This window comes from Bactrocera neohumeralis, chromosome 6 (assembly GCF_024586455.1).
Source record: "Bactrocera neohumeralis isolate Rockhampton chromosome 6, APGP_CSIRO_Bneo_wtdbg2-racon-allhic-juicebox.fasta_v2, whole genome shotgun sequence".
NCBI lineage: Eukaryota > Metazoa > Arthropoda > Insecta > Diptera > Tephritidae > Bactrocera > Bactrocera neohumeralis.
In genome coordinates, this window is record NC_065923.1 from 3,999,505 (window position 1) to 4,015,734 (window position 16,230).

At 39.3% G+C, this 16,230-nt stretch overlaps 1 long non-coding RNA gene across 2 annotated transcripts in view; it reads left to right on the forward strand.

Annotated features, from left to right (window-relative positions):
• LOC126762051 (uncharacterized) overlaps positions 1-16,230 on the forward strand; it is a 234,454-nt gene that overhangs the window by 77,756 nt on the left and 140,468 nt on the right. Inside the window, exon 3 of one of the 2 annotated variants that reach the window (XR_007667412.1) lies at positions 3,365-3,652. The exons of the other annotated variant lie outside the window; for it this stretch is intronic. This is a non-coding gene — a long non-coding RNA (uncharacterized LOC126762051). The remainder of the gene's footprint in view (positions 1-3,364; positions 3,653-16,230) is intronic. 2 annotated transcript variants of the gene reach the window in all.

Below are 16,230 nucleotides of genomic sequence, written 5' to 3' on the forward strand. Positions count from 1 at the left end.
TATAAGTTACTCATTATTCTCGTCCTGCTATATGGTGCAGAGGCATAGACGATGACAACATCTGATGAGTCGAAGTTACGAGTTTTTGAGAAAAAGGTTCAACGAAAGATATTATTATGAATATCGCATTCGATGGAACGAAAAGTTGTATGAGATATACGACGACATTGACATAGGGTAGCGAATTTAAAGACAGCGGCTACGCTGGCTAGGTGATGTCGTCCGAATGGACGAAAACACTCCAGTTTTGAAAGTATTCGACGCAGTACTTGTCGGGGGAAGCAGAGGAAGAGAAAGACCTCCACTCCGTTGGAGGGACCAGGTGGAGAAGGACCTACCTTCGCTTGGAATCTTCAATTGCCAAGACCTTGCGAAAAGAATAAACGACTGGCGCGCTGTTGTTAACTCGGCTATAGCCGCGTAAGCGGTGTATATGCCAGTAAGACGAAGAAGATTTGGGGTCCAGAACGAGGCATCACCGCAGCGTCTCAATTAAAGACTTTAGAAAGTACAAATTGAATTAGCCTGCCCCCTTTGAAGTGGAACGATCCATCCCTCTTGTTGATTTATTTAATGTGCATTTATTTGAGCATTTGCTATTTATGGCTGCGCTTACTTGTTGCCGATTGCGGGTGTTGTACCCATTTCGGCCGTTATTGACGTCCACCGGCGCGACGCGCGGAGCTGGTTTCACGCTGTCACACATTTTATTTGCCAGCCAGCGCTTCGAGATTGGCTAATTAAGTTTGTATGTCTTTTGAAGTCAACTTGTGCTTTTGGCGCTGGCGCTGATTGGCACTTCTTGGCGTTGCCAGACGACAGCGGGTGTAGTTAACGGCTTGGCGACAACTGGCCAAGTGAAAGAGATTTATTTGTGGTGTAGGTATGTTTTTGCACCACAGCAAAGCGACTGAAAAGCTGAAGTAAAAGAAATAGTTTGAGTGACATATGAGCGACTCGCATTTTATTGAGTATCCGCGGCATAGCTCGGCATATTCGCGGGTATTTATGGATTTTAACCTCGATGCAAAATATTTCTAATATTTACGGCAAATAGTTTGTTTTCTATACTGTGTTGTTGTTGTTATTGTTTTTTGCACGACTGCAGCCTCGCAATGCGCGCGTGTGTGCGCGCGTTATGTAATTTATTTATAGCTGCACTGTCTGCGCGCGGCTTGCGGCCCACCATATACCGTTTGCTTAACTTCGTCAGCGTCTATGTATGTGTGTGTGTGATTACACTGTAAACTCCGTGCAATGTAGTTTTGTGTTTTCTAATGTTGTTGCAGTTGCGCACGCGCGTATATTTAATTTTTAGTTGCTTTTTTCTTGCATTGCCCATTGTTGTTACCGTTGTTTGCCTGGCTTTTCGAAACATGCAGCCGCCAAAATATTTGTGGATTTCGCTATTTTGACATTTTTAAAACTTTTTTTTTTTTTTTTTGTATGTTTTCGTTTTATTTTTTTTTTGTTTATTTTTATGTTTTGTTGACTTTTGCGCCGCTCGCTCCGCTCACTCGCAGCGCGCAAACTTGTTTGCACTGCTTATTTGCCCGCACCGCATCTCACAGCTTCGCATTGTTGATTTTTTCTCAACACTTTGTTTGCATTTTGCGCAGCTCCTTTGTTGTTGCCTCTTGTTTTTGTGATATTTGCTATTTTTTGCGCCTTCACAAAAATATACTCATAAAATTCCATTTTTGGCCATTCGCTTATGAAAGGGAGTTGCGGCGTTTGTACCGCTGCTGTTGTTGTTATTATTATTGTTGTTGTTATGTGTTTGTTTTGTTGTGCTTGCGGCAGAAACTGCTGTGATTTGCTTATATGAGCACGTTGTTGGCTCCAAATTTGTGTTGTTGTTACACACGCATTGTTGTTTTTGTGTTTTTTTGTTTTCGCTAACTCGATTTTCGTTTGCTATTTCTAAATATAAATTTCTGGGTTTTCTTTGCTTAGTTTTTTTTGTTGTACTGGAGCGAATGCGATACAGGTGGATATTCATTTAAGGTATTCGGTGATTATTTGTATTAAAGTGGCCAAAGTTTTGGTATCAAAAGTATTCAACTCAAAAACGAAAAATTATCCCAGTGCAGCTTCACTTAAAAGTAGAAAATATACAAAAAAAATTTATATTTTATTTCAAAATAATTATTATGCATATTTATAATTATTTTTAAATAAAATATAATTTGAAAAAAAAAAAATTTATTTTTATTGGGCATATAGACGAGAGCCACTTTTTAAAATCTAGTTCCATTCGATTTTGACTTGGAAAAAATATAACTAAATAGAATATCCATAAAACACGTGTAAATGGAAATTGCTGCTGAAGACTATAGTTAATTATATATCGTATATATCATCATATATCGTTAGAAACACATGCATAACGCTTCGATATTACTCTACCCCAGTTTATCCTTTTAATCGAACTTGTTTCGTGTTTTCCATAGAATGAAAGCGATTTTTCTTATGCTGGAATCTTGTACTACAGATAACCATATTTCGAGTCCCAGCGAAGTCGATCAGCCTTAATCCATTTGGGGATGTTTCGTCGTTAAAGTCGCCAAGCACGATTTTGATATCGTGGCGGGGGCAGCTCTTATAGGTGTGTTCGCTTTGATGTGGATTGGAGAAAGACGATCATCCACCGAATATCCTTTATATGGCCACTGTAGTAAATGCCACAAGGACCTACTCGCCTCAGTCCTTGTTCCGTCCATCGCATTTCTCATCCGAGGCTGTTTTGTCTTTTTCATTGGCACTGTTTTTTACGTGGCAGGTCCCAAACCCAGCGCAAAACCCTATGTAGAGGATGTTTCGGCTTCTCACTTTAGCTCGCCTTCAAACGGATGTTCTTTGGCTACCCAGAGGATACTTGGTCAAAGACCGGAAGTCGTGAGCTGCTTGAGCCATATGTAAAAGAATTAGTTAGTTAGTTAGTTATAAGTTATAATTAAAAGGAAAATAAAAGATCTTGTTTTAAGAAGGAAAATATAATTGTTAAATGTCCCTCATACACATTCTCTTCTTTATTGCAAAAACTGTTTACAGTATTCCTAGGGATGTGTTAGGTTAGGTTAGGTTAATCTGGTAGACCTATAAGCCACGCATAGACCAGTTTGGGATTTGCTAGTTCACAGGTATTTTGAAAATTTGAATATTTATTTAGGAAGGTTACATATTTTTTTCAAAAATCATCTAAATATACCTGAAAAATATTATACAATAAATGCTATACGCATACACATACATACGTATATATGTATACGCCTTTGATTTGAATACCCACCGAACAAGTGTTTTTCAGCTAACCTACCGTTTAATTTTTTAATTGTTTAATTCATTTTTTTTTTATTTCCAGCCGAGGACGCCATCTAAAGCGTTGAGAGCGAGACGTATTGTGCGTCGTCTTGGCACTTTGGTTCAAGCACTCGGAACATAACGCGCTTACAAAGCGAGCACAACACAATTCTCCAGCTGGCGCATTCTAATTAAGTTAATTGCGTAAAAAGCTAAAAAAACAGCAGTGGCCAAAGTGAAAGCGCACAATTAAGTAACACAGTGCGAGCCTCGCCGCTACATGCCCGGCCAGGCGCGATATGCCACGTGAAAGCCAGCGGTGGGAGGCGATTGTCGGCGCGCCTATGGGGTGAGTGCAAATAAACGCATCTTTTAGCATTTAATTTGTCATTGTTGTAGTTGTGGCACAAAGCAAATTGCGGCCGCCGCGCATACAAACCTCCTTGGACGCGGTATGTGTGCAAGTGTGTGCATTTAGAAGCATATTTGTAGGCGTGCAGAAGCAAGTGTGCGGCTTTTGTGCCCTCAAGTACACATTCACGCCGTGTTCCATTTGACTTCTAAGAATTTTTCGCAAATGAGCGACTGGCGAGCGTCGTCTATGTTTGCTTATAACACTTACACACATACATTGCACAAGTGTGCGAGCTTTTAGCTTGTGAGAGTATGTAGGTTATGGAACTTTGTTTTTGCATTACTAAATATGCCAGTTTCTGCTTTATGGCTTAGGTTATGTTTCTAGCTGTTTGTTTATATACACATCTATACATACTTGTATGTATGTACGTGAAATTATGTGTCCGCATGCATTTCCTTACACACTTTGCTTGTGCTCCAACCTTGTTGTTACTTTTCTTTCATATTATTTCTGACGCAGAAACGAATTAATATGCTACTTGGGTAGACATTTGCGTGTTTATGTGTGTGTATATGTAAATATGCATGCATATATGTATATTCATGTATTTAAGCAGAAATATCCGAAAAGTGAGCTTATTAGGCTGTGTGAATGATTGCATTTATATGCGTACTTATGTGCTTATGCACGCACTTACAGTTTTGTATACTTGCCCGAGTGCGGCTCCTATTGTTTGTGCTGTTGCCGAGTTGGTGCGCAGATGTTGCCGGTTCAAAAAGGAAACGCCAGACAAGCGACGGATATTGGTGGGTGCAAACATGATTGAGACATAATAAAGAAACTGGGGTGTTTGAAGGAACTGAAGGAAAAAAATTTTTTTTTAGAAAATATTTAAGTATGTATTGAAAATTTCGTTAATACTTCAATTTTGTTGTTTTTTCAAGTAATATTCTCTCCGGCGCCTTTGTTTGGTTAGGATTTGGAATCCATGGATGTTTCCCCTCACCTTCTACCATACAACTTTGTCAATTTTAGCCTTACAGTATAAATGCTTACTATACAATGTCCATTCATGGGACCAGTGCTAACGTAGATCCGACTGCATACCGCTCCGATGTGAGAGGATTACGTGTGCCCCGGTTAGTTCATCCGCCTTGCAGTTTCCATCGATTCCGCTAAAACATACTACAGTTTCGGTAGTATAAGGCTGAGAGAAAACTCGCTCTTAAACTTTTCCCACTAGCTCCGACCCATCCATGAAAAAGCTCACTACACCTCTTTTCAATCGGCTTCTCTCAGGCAATATATCCCTCGTGGGTATGTGAGTGGAGAAACACCAGGAGAAGGAATGAAACTGACGGTTCAGAGAATTTCAGCATGAGCTTTTTAGGACTTTTTCATATACCTAGTTTCTCGGAGCCTTAGAGCAGTTTTTCCAGCAATATGCGCGTAGATTGGCATTAAGTGCTATTGTTGTTGTAGTCCGCAGTGAACCAGAGATGTAATGCCGCAAGATTTTTAGCAAGTGTAGCGTATTCGAGTGCCCTCTATCAGACGCATACATCATAGAAAATTATTGGGTTGAGTACGGCTCCGTGAAGCCAACCTCAACCTTTTCCCTATAGCTTCTCTACAGCAGTATAAGGCACTCTTCAACACTTGACTTCCATGAAAGTCTTCTGTCAATGGTAAAGCCTAGGCATTTCACATTAACAAAAGGTTGAAGGCGCGGGCTCTCGAATAAGGGGAGTGAGTCGCTTGGGATTTTGTACTCTCTGGTAAATAAAATCATTTCAGCATTACTTGAGTTAACAGCTAAGCCACTTTTATTTGTCCAGTTGGTTGCTACGCTGAGATACTCTTGGTATAGCTCTTAGACGGTCCTTAAATAGTTTCCTTTTACTATAAGAACGATTTCGTCAGCGTAGGATGTCACCCGACAGACTCGTTCTTTGAGTTATTTAAGTCGGTCGCCTTCGTTGCTCTTTCCCAATTTAGGAAGAGTAAGTGTTTTTAACAAGATTCTTGCCTCATTTTAGCAATTTTAGAAAAGTTTTAATTTTTGGTTAATAAACTTTATTTTGGTTTAATATCGGAAAGGACCCTAATTTTCATTAGAAAAATCTTATGAAAACCTAAGTCTTTTCTGATGAATTTCTTTAAAAAAATTATTACATCTGGACGCTTTTAGAGTCTAATTCGTGATATTTTTTCCTATAATATAGTATATACCGCTATGAGCAAAAATTCTCAGACTTTGTTCTAATTTTAAAATCTTTATTTATTCTTCAAAATCTACATATGTCGTTCCCATTAAAGTAATCCCCCTTGGCCGCAATACACTTGTGTCAACGTTTTTTCCAATTCTGGGAAGAGTTGTTAAAGTCAATTTCCGGAATAGCCCTCAATGCGCATGGCAATTCGCTTCAGTTGTATTCAGTTGACTTGCTGAATAAATCATTCGGAGCTAAATCGGGCGGTGGTTGCGGCACGATCATTGTTGAAAATTATACGAAACACTCACGAAGAATCAATGCATTATACGACGGTGCATTATCGTGGATTAAAAACACTCAAATAGTATTCCTTGTTGATAATTTGGCTCATCATCCATTTCCGAGTCGTAAGCATAGATTCAAGACTTATCGCCAGTAATAATACGTTTCTTAATATCCTTGTAGTGGGAAGGCATTGTTTCACAGCCGTTAATGCAACGCTGTTTTTCGAAAAAATTTTGTGATTTGGGAATCAAGCTTTTCTGAGGCCCAATTGATCTTTTCAAATGTTTGTCATTGATTCAACCTTGCCAATAAGACCTCTGACTGTTAGTTGTCGATTTTCAAGCATTAATTGCATTATTTTATTGACGTGTTGATCATCAGTTGATGTTGATGGTCGTCCTTGACGTGGTTCGTCGTCCATGCGTTCTCGATCCTCTTTGAATAATTTGTGCTTCAGGAATCAAAAACACTTGATCGCGACTAATAAATATCACCGAAGGCCTTTTGCAACATACTGAACTTTTCAACACCAGCAATTTGATTCCGTACACAAAACTACTATGTTGATTGGTTGACTCATCAATTTTATGGTTTTCAAGACTGATCATTGGAAATTTGGTAAATTAATTAGACAGTTTTTTGAAAATTCTCATAACTTCTATATCAAAACCGTTTACAAGATCCCTACAAGTTAGAAAGAAGTTGTTCTCAAGTGACGTATTCAGAAAACAAAATTAATTTGAAAGCATTCTACCAGGAATATTTGCTTATGAATACTTGCAGACGCTATTTAATTAAAATTTCCAAAGTTTTCCGCACACTAATTCGCCAAGAACCTTGTCAGACTCTAACTCTCACTTGATGCTATTAAAAGTAAAGGGACCCCAAGTACTTTGGCGGTAAATAAATTCCGTTATTTTTGACAAAGGTTTGCACTGTGAAGATTAATATTTTAAATGTAAATATGCAACAACCATATTTTTCATTTGCTTCCTCTTAACCTAAAAAAATTTAAACCCATTTGCCACCGCTCTCTTCTCGGTGTAAGCTGATGTAATTTGAAAAATATGCTTAAAAAATTTGCATGAAAAATTGAGTGACAGAAAGTGAATAAACGAATTTGCTTGTATGTATTTATGTTGTTGCGAGAATGTACAGTTGTGTGTATGTAAGTGCAAACCATTGCGGTGAAATCAAAAATTATTCATTTTTCATTTGAAAACGAAAAAAGTATTCGAAAAAATATTTTATCCACAAAGGACCCAACCCCTACGGTGACGTTTCATAATAATTCGCCAAATTCGCATCACCACACACACACACACCGGCGCTAACTGTGGCAGCGCGCACATCATTATCATTCCATTTGCATTTTCAGCAGGCGCCCAGCTTTCGATAGCAGGCAAGCGGCAGCTTTCAGGCGATTTCAATTGGCGCGCAATATTTCGTGGCACTTGCCGTTGTTGTTGTTGGCGTTTTTCGTACGGTTGTTGCACGTTATTAGCAGTGCTATCAACAATGCCGACGTTGTGCAGCGCTAAGCTGACTTTTATGACTACAAAAATGTACACGAATTGTGTTGTTGTTATTCCCGTTGTTGTTGGCACACTCTCTATTATTCTTGTTGCTATTTAAAATTTAGCGACAAGAACACTTAAATGCTTGTATATATACTGCAAACAAAAAATGTGTATGTGTATGTGTGTGTGTGTGTGTGTGTGTGGAAAGGCAAACAGCCACCCAGCTTGAGTTCCACCGTCTACCGTAATAAAGGATATAGCAATGCAAATTTGCACACACACGTACACACGAACACAGGCAAACATAAATTTGTACACTGCCAGGGAAAACGCAGCAGCGCACACACAGACGAAATACACATACGTCTATCTACAAGTAGCATTCGGCTGCTTATCACGCACCCACACATCCTCGCCCCCACGTGGCCGCAGCGAACACTCGCACTCTCAGCGCCATTGGTGCTCTGCTCTTTGACTTGTACAAGTGCTTGGCGCTGTGTGCATGTGTGTGTGCGGACTACTTTGCATATTTTCTTGCATACCTACAGGCGCTGTGCCACTGGTTTCGCTTGTAATCATACTTTTGCCGCCTCGCAGTCCCACAGCGCCCATTCTCCCCACAATTCTGCTTTCTCGCCGCTTCGCTGGCACTTATTTCATCTTGTTGTCCGCCTTTGCCTCATTGTTGTTGTTTCTGCGCTCGGTTTTGGCCCGCTGCCTCGCTTGTCTCCAACGCCGTGCGCTGTATTTGTGTCATACAGCGCGTCGAAATTGTGGGAGTCAAGGATTTTAATGCCGCTATCGCTTATTTTTATTCTTTCCCGTGCTTTTTTCCAACCATTTTTTCTTTTTCAGTTTTCTTTTGCCTTCTCCCTCCGTGTGCTCGTTGTTTGTGTGGGTGGTTGTGTGTGTGTTTCGCTTTTTCCTTTCTTTAAAGTTTTTATTACGGCGCTTATTTGTTGATTTTGTTTGCTCAAGAATTTTTCCTCGCTAAAGTTAATCGATAAAACGTGGCTCCTTGCCACCGCAGTGCTGGTGCTGCACGTGCGTTAGTGTGTGTGCGTCAAGTATGTTGACTGTGGGTGTGCAAATGTTTTCGCGTGTTATGTTTGCTTTGATGGATTTTTTAAGCAACAATTTAAGTATTGGAATTTAATGCAAATTGCCGTATTTTACGTTTAATGAGAAATCTGAGAGAAAAGTATTTCGTGCTTTATTTCGAAGTGGGATGCGTTAAGTCAGCCGTTTGTAGGTTGCTTTAACTGCGGTTTCGAAATTTTTTTACTTTGGATTTTTAATTATTTTTTTCATATAAATTGATTATCGCCTAGTCTAGACTTTTATGGGGACTTCAGCTTCGCTTATATATTCTTTATCCATATACTGTTATATTAGACGTAATCTTCATGAAAATATAATATCTGACCTCTTTCGTTATCGACGTTAATGTAAGTAACAATATTAATATATTTCAAAGTCAATATTATTATAAATCGAAATATCATTATCAATATGAGCTTCTATCTCAATTTAAAAATCGATTTCAATCTCAATCAATATTGATCACAGCATCAATATCGAACTAAGTCTGAATATATCGCTATCAACCTTAAACTCAACCTCAATATTCATATGATATCAAACCAATACCAACGTCAAATTCGCACTCAATTTTATTATTCATATTACAATCATTCTCATACTCAACCCATACTCGACTAATGTCGATATATTTATTGTTATCAATTTCCATATTAATCAGTCTCAATTTCGATATGAATATTAGTTCCATTTCCAACCTCAACCGTATGCATAAAATTAACCCAAACTTAACAATAATATTCCCTACTCTAACCTCAACCTAAATCTTATCCTTAGTCTCAACCTCAACTTAAATCTTAATCTTAGTCTCAATCTCAATCTCAACCTCAACCTAAATCTTAATCTTAGTCTCAACTTCAACTTCAACCTCAACCTCAACCTAAATCTTAATCTCAATCTCAATCTCAACCTCATACCCAACCTCAACCTCAATTTAAAACTTCGTCGCAATATTATTCCCAAGCCAAACTTCAACCTCAATATTAACAAAAAAGCTCAAACTATATATCAATAATTTTTTCAGCCTGATTTTTTCAATCTTAATATTATTTTTAACGTCAAATTCAATCTCAACCTTACTTATAAGCTCAATATCAACAAGATTCTCAAAATTAAACACAACATCAATATTAACGTCAACCATATTCAAATTGAATCTCAATATTAATCTCAACCTCAATCTTAAGATTATGTTTAACCACATGCCCAATCCTTAACATAATTCTCAAGCATACCTTCAACCTCAACCTAAAACTCAAAATCAACTTCTCTCTCAATATCAATCTCAATCTCACTCTCAATCTTACTGTCAAGCGCAATTTCAACCTCAATCTCAATATTAACCCCAAGAAGTTCTACTTCTACCTCAATCTCATTCTCAAACTCAACTTCAATATTAATCTCAAGTTAGAAATTAATCAATCCATCAACCTCAGTCTCAATCCACCAAAAAAGTAAATTTCGTGTGGAATGATTCGTAATTTTATTTAGAAAAAACTGGACGTAGCACCGCGTCGGCAAGTATTGTCTACGAAGGTTTCCGTAGAACCCCTTGTGTAAGCTCCTTAAGCTCATGAAACATATTTGAATGAAAGTTACTCATTTGTCGCTAATAGCTTTAGCTTATATGTACATGTTAAGAGAATAATATTCTGCAAGTAAATTGTTACACTGTCGCTGCAGTTGCCACCTTTCCGCACCTGTCAAAAAGTGAAAAATTTATGAGAGTGCGAATCGTCTTCCCTAATCAGACTGGTGAACTAACACCGTTACTTATCACACACACTCTTAAAAATTTTCATTTCATGCATTGCATGGCATAGGAAAACTGACTTAGAGGCACATATGTAGGTATATTTAGGTATGCATGTGTGTGCGTGCAGGCACTCGTATGGGGTAATTTAGGAACAGATACTTACCATTAAATCATAAATACTTACATACACATTTGCATACATTACCTGAAAATTTCCCTTAAATACAAGCGGTGCTTTCATGTTTATCTGTGCATGTGCATGCGTGTGTGTGTATCTGTGTGTACTCATGCGTGTGGGTTTATGTGTGTTTAAGCGAAATTCGAATGACAACTCGCGAAAGATAGCTGCAGTAGCAGCATATTTTATAACTGTAAACAACAACAACAACCACGTTGCTATACAAAAGGTGTACGCATACCTTAGTGCTGCTGCTGGTTGACAACAAACTGAAAAATGACAGCCAGCGACAACAACAAACAGCAACAAATATAAAATGTTAACAATAGCAACAATAAGGCTGCCGTTAAAGTGTTGGCGCGAGAGCAACACATGCAACATGCCACACAATGCGGCTAAAAAGCAGCAGGCAAATAAATGCCAACGGCGACAACAACAATGACAGCAATATTAAGCTACACACACACATATAGAAACACACGTTAATGGCACGGAGAAGCGAAGCCAACCCTATAAGAATCCTCTAACATTAGAGAGGTAAGCGGATGGCTGTTAGCAGATATAACTAAATTATATGAAAGAAATTTTTAGATCGAGACTGCACTGGATTTAGTATGTGTTTAGCTTGATTCTTATTGATAAATTTAATGGATTAATGACATATAAAGACTTACAAGTTTTATAAGAATTGGATAATCTGGCAGTGACATCTTAGAGAATTATTTCCAAGAGTCTTCATATTCACATCCTTCAACAGATTGTTCGTATTTAATCAAATTTGGTAAATAGCCCTTATCGAAATTGAAATACTTTTAACAGATGACATTTTAATGGCAAAAAAAGGGTAAAACGATATTTCTTGATTTTGTGCAAAATCAAACAGAGAGACTATAGAGCTTGTTATATAATAATCTCTGTCCAATTTCTTGAGCACACCTTAAGAAATCAAATAGTTTTCCATACAGCGACTTAAGTTTGATCAATCAGTTTGTTTAGCAGCCATATCCTATAGTGATCCGATATCGGTGGATGAGCAGTTTCTAAGGTAGGAAATGATTTGCGTAAAATTGCAGATCGATATCTCTAAAACTGTGGGACTATTTCACGTATATACAGAAGAATAAACAGACGGCCAAGTCTAAATCGACTTTATGCTTTATAGGATCTTCCACGTTTACTTCCGGCTGTTACAAACTTCATTGCAAACTTAATATACCCTGCTCAGGGCGTGAAATAAGAATTTGGAGTTATGTATATTATTTTAGAAATGAGCGAGTAAATTTAAATAAATAAAAAAGCCGTGACCCGACTCAATAAATAAAGCATTCAAAACAAGTAAGGAAGGGCTAAGTTCGGGTGTCACCGAACATTTTATACTCTCGCATGATAAAGTGATAATCGAGGTTTCATTATACGTCATTTACATATTTTTCAAATACCGTATTTTTGTAAAGTTTTATTCCGCTATCATCATTGGTTCCTAATGTACTATATATTATACAGAGAAGGCATCAGATGGAATTCAAAACAGCGTTATATTGGAAGAAGGCGTGGTTGTGAACCGATTTCACCCATATTTCGTACATGTCATCAGGGTGTTAAGAAAATATTATATACCGAATTTCATTGAAATCGGTGGAGTAGTTCCTGAGATATGGTTTTTGGTCCATAAGTGGGCGACGCCACGCCCATTTTCAATTTTTATAAAAAGCCTGGGTGCAGCTTCCTTCTGCAATTTCTTCCGTAAAATTTAGTGTTTCTGACGTTTTTTGTTAGTCAGTTAACGCACTTTTAGTGATTTTCAACATAACCTTTGTATGGGAGGTGGGCGTGGTTATTATCCGATTTCTTCCATTTTTGAACTGTATATGGAAATGCCTGAAGGAAACGACTCTATAGAGTTTGGTTGACATAGCTATAGTAGTTTCCGAGATATGTACAAAAAACTTAGTAGGGGCGGGGCCACGCCCACTTTTCCAAAAAAATGGCGTCCAAATATGCCCCTCCCTAATGCGATCCCTTGTGCCAAATTTCACTTTAATATCTTTATTTATGGCTTAGTTATGACACTTTATAGGTTTTAGGTTTCCGCCATTTTGTGGGCGTGGCAGTTGGCCGATTTTGCCCATCTTCGAACTTAACCTTCTTATGGAGCCAAGGAATACGTGTACCAAGTTTCATCATGATATCTGAATTTTTACTCAAGTTACAGCTTGCACGGACGGACGGACGGACGGACGGACAGACGGACGGACGGACAGACAGACATCCGGATTTCGACTCTACTCGTCACCCTGATCACTTTGGTATATATAACCCTATATCTGACTCTTTTAGTTTTAGGTCTTACAAACAACCGTTATGTGAACAAAACTATAATACTCTCCTTAGCAACATTGTTGCGAGAGTATAAAAATGATAGCAAACAGGTTCTCATTATTGCTTATTAATTCTTTGACACTTGGACCCAATATTACTACTACTTCAAAGGAAAGTAAAACCCAAGCATTGTTCTGCTTTAAACTTCTAAATAATTTAACGTAATTTTCATTTAACTTCAACTAGTTTCAAAGTAGCCAGTAGACTAGTTCCCATTTAGCCAAAAAGATATGAGTTCCTTATTGAATTTCCATAAAGTAAGGAAAATTTTCTCTGCAGGGCTTGCACACACGTACTCGCATATGTTTTAAAACCTGAGAGCATATTCACATACTTAAGGTGTGTATGTAAATGTGCGCATGCATGTGTGTAGGCATGTCACCCGCAAGCGCCCGATAAATTCCAAATGAATTTCATTTACAAACATATTAGCAACATTGTAAACAACATATGGAAATGTTGCCAGTCAAATGGTGGAAGGAGGAAAGCAAAGCTAAGCTGGTGAGCGGGTGTTGCGCGCACAGTGCAAATTTACAACTTTCGAGCGTGTGTGCGAGAGTGAGTGGGAGCAACGCAGCTTCGCGTGGTGCCAGAGGGAGAGCGAAGAAGGAAGCAGCAACTGCAATGGCAATGAGAATGCCATACTTTTGCTGATAATAATAATGCAGTTGCAGAGGGGACCATGAGGTGTGCGGTATGAGTAAGAGATTACAGGGTGTGTGTAGGGCGATCAGCATAGTATATACCAGCTAGAAGAGAATTTTCGCCATATTAGCGTGTTCAGCTGAGAAGGTGGTCGGGGGCGTGCGGGTGGTTAATGAAAATTATTGATGTAAGCCAACAATCTTTGTTGTTATTGTCATGCCATGCTGCTCCTGCTGCTGCAGTAATTTCTGTTGTTGCGCTGCATGCTCGCGCGGTGCCGATTATACCACATAAAGCAGACAACAAAAGTGTTAGCAAATAAACAAAAAGCACAAAAACAACACAAACACCGTCAGCGAACGAGAGTATCATTGAAGTGAGCCAACAAACAACAAAACAAAACACAAATGGTCCATAAATTCAAAAACAACAGCGGCAGCACAACATTGTCGCACATTTGCTCACTCCTCTAACGCCAACCGCCAGCGCAGCCTTTTCGCTCTCACTCTCACACATTTATTTATGCACACACACACACACTCATACAAAATATATTCCTAAATGTGTTTTCATAAACCTCTCAGGCGCCCAACTCTTTCCCCTCCCCAACATGACCCGCTTAATTTTCACTCATGCTGCCTTGCCACCCATACCATTCAATCTTCGTGTCCGTATCATTGCTCACTTTATGTGCGCGCGCCTCTGCCACCCCTCGGAATGTATGCGCGTGTCTCATTTTAGCCTTTTTGGGGCAAATGAGGCACGAAAACTCCCACTAGCGTCATTTAAATGCACTCACACTCAGCCATATGCAATTAGCATTATTCAAACGCTCTCGAGCGCTCACTCTCTATCTCGCTCTCCTTGCTACTGAGCACAAGTGTGATAGCAACGCGGGTTGCCGTTGTCGCCCGAAGTAACCGGGTTGCCTTTGCGTTCGTTTGGAGATAACTCTCTGCTGCACACTCTTTCTCTGACACGCTCGCGCTGCCTTACTAGCGCTCATTACTCGTTCTGCAGGCGCTCATAGTTTAGCTTTCGTTTTATCACACAATTGGATACCTTTAGCTGGAGCTCTCAATTGGCGGCGCCGCTCTGTCAAATTGCACGAATAAATTACTGCGTGCCGCGTCACCCGCTGCCAGCCGTGAGCAGGTGAGTTGATTTTATTTACTTATCTAACAAACTGAAATAACCAATGTCGCCCGCACGTGCCTGTGTGTGTGTGTGAGGTTCGGTGAGCGTATGTGTGAGCTGAAAATCAATTTGATGCCACCCAAGCTCCCTTCTCTCACCAACTGCGCCGAACTTATGCGAGTAAATTTACATACACACACACCGACTAATGTTTATGTATAGCTGGGGCACTCATAAATATAATGAGCACCCTTAGCGCCCCCTTTATTCACTTGCTTGCGCATTGCTCATTCATTTCATATCTTCGCATGCTTTAACGCTCGCTGCCGCCACCCCCGCTCGCAACCGCATCCTTGCCTCATGCCGTCGAGCGCTGCCGGCGTTCGCTTCTGCGTTCAGAGCGTTGCTGCCGCGGTCAGCGTTCACTTCAGCTGCGCTGTCGTCGCAGGTATGGCTGTCGACGTCGCTGCCGGCTGCCTGCGCGGCCGGTCGCCGTTGGCGCCGTCGTCATCGTTTTGGGGCAACGAACAGCAATGCCATCCATCCGCCGTCGTTCGGTCGACCAGTTTTTTGCCATGAGCAGTCATGACTCGCCAGTTTGTTCGCTCTTTCACACTCAGGCATGCGAGTATGTACACACAGCGCAACAACAATGGCAATCAAAACATGGGGGAATGCCACCGTCGGCAATCGCTGGCAGCACAACAAAACAAACGTCGCACTTCGTTGCTTGCAGTCGTAACAAAAAGCCAATTTTGTTACTTAAATGTTTACGCTATGTTTATCTTTTATATTCGGTTTCTTATTAGGTTCTCATCTCTCATCGTTTAAGTATTTGATATGCTTAAATTGCAGCAGGGTTGCCAGCACTATGAATTGTGTGTATGTGTTGCTATTTTTATTTAGTTATAGTTCTGATTTATGGTTTCGCAATATATATGAGTATATGTGGTATATATATATCTATATATATATATACAAGTATATAGTGCTGAAAAACAAACTTTTGCGGGCAAAATACACTTGGATTGGAGCATTATAATAATATCACAGTAATATAGATCTCAAATAATAATTTGGTGATAAGCAAGATTTCTCCGCAGATTTTTCGGTGAAGTTTTCGTTATTATAGACCCCACATATAAACAGAATAAGAAAGAAAGCCGAGTTTCGAACTCTACTCCTAAATAAAAACTTATAATACTTTTTCGTACACTCAATAAATGAAAAACGCGGACGAGAAATATGATTAGCATAATTTTCATCAGTTGAAATGAAGGTGGAAGACAAAAATCATACTCACAAATTATTTATTTAGAGAAATGATATATCAGAAACTGCCAACACTAAAG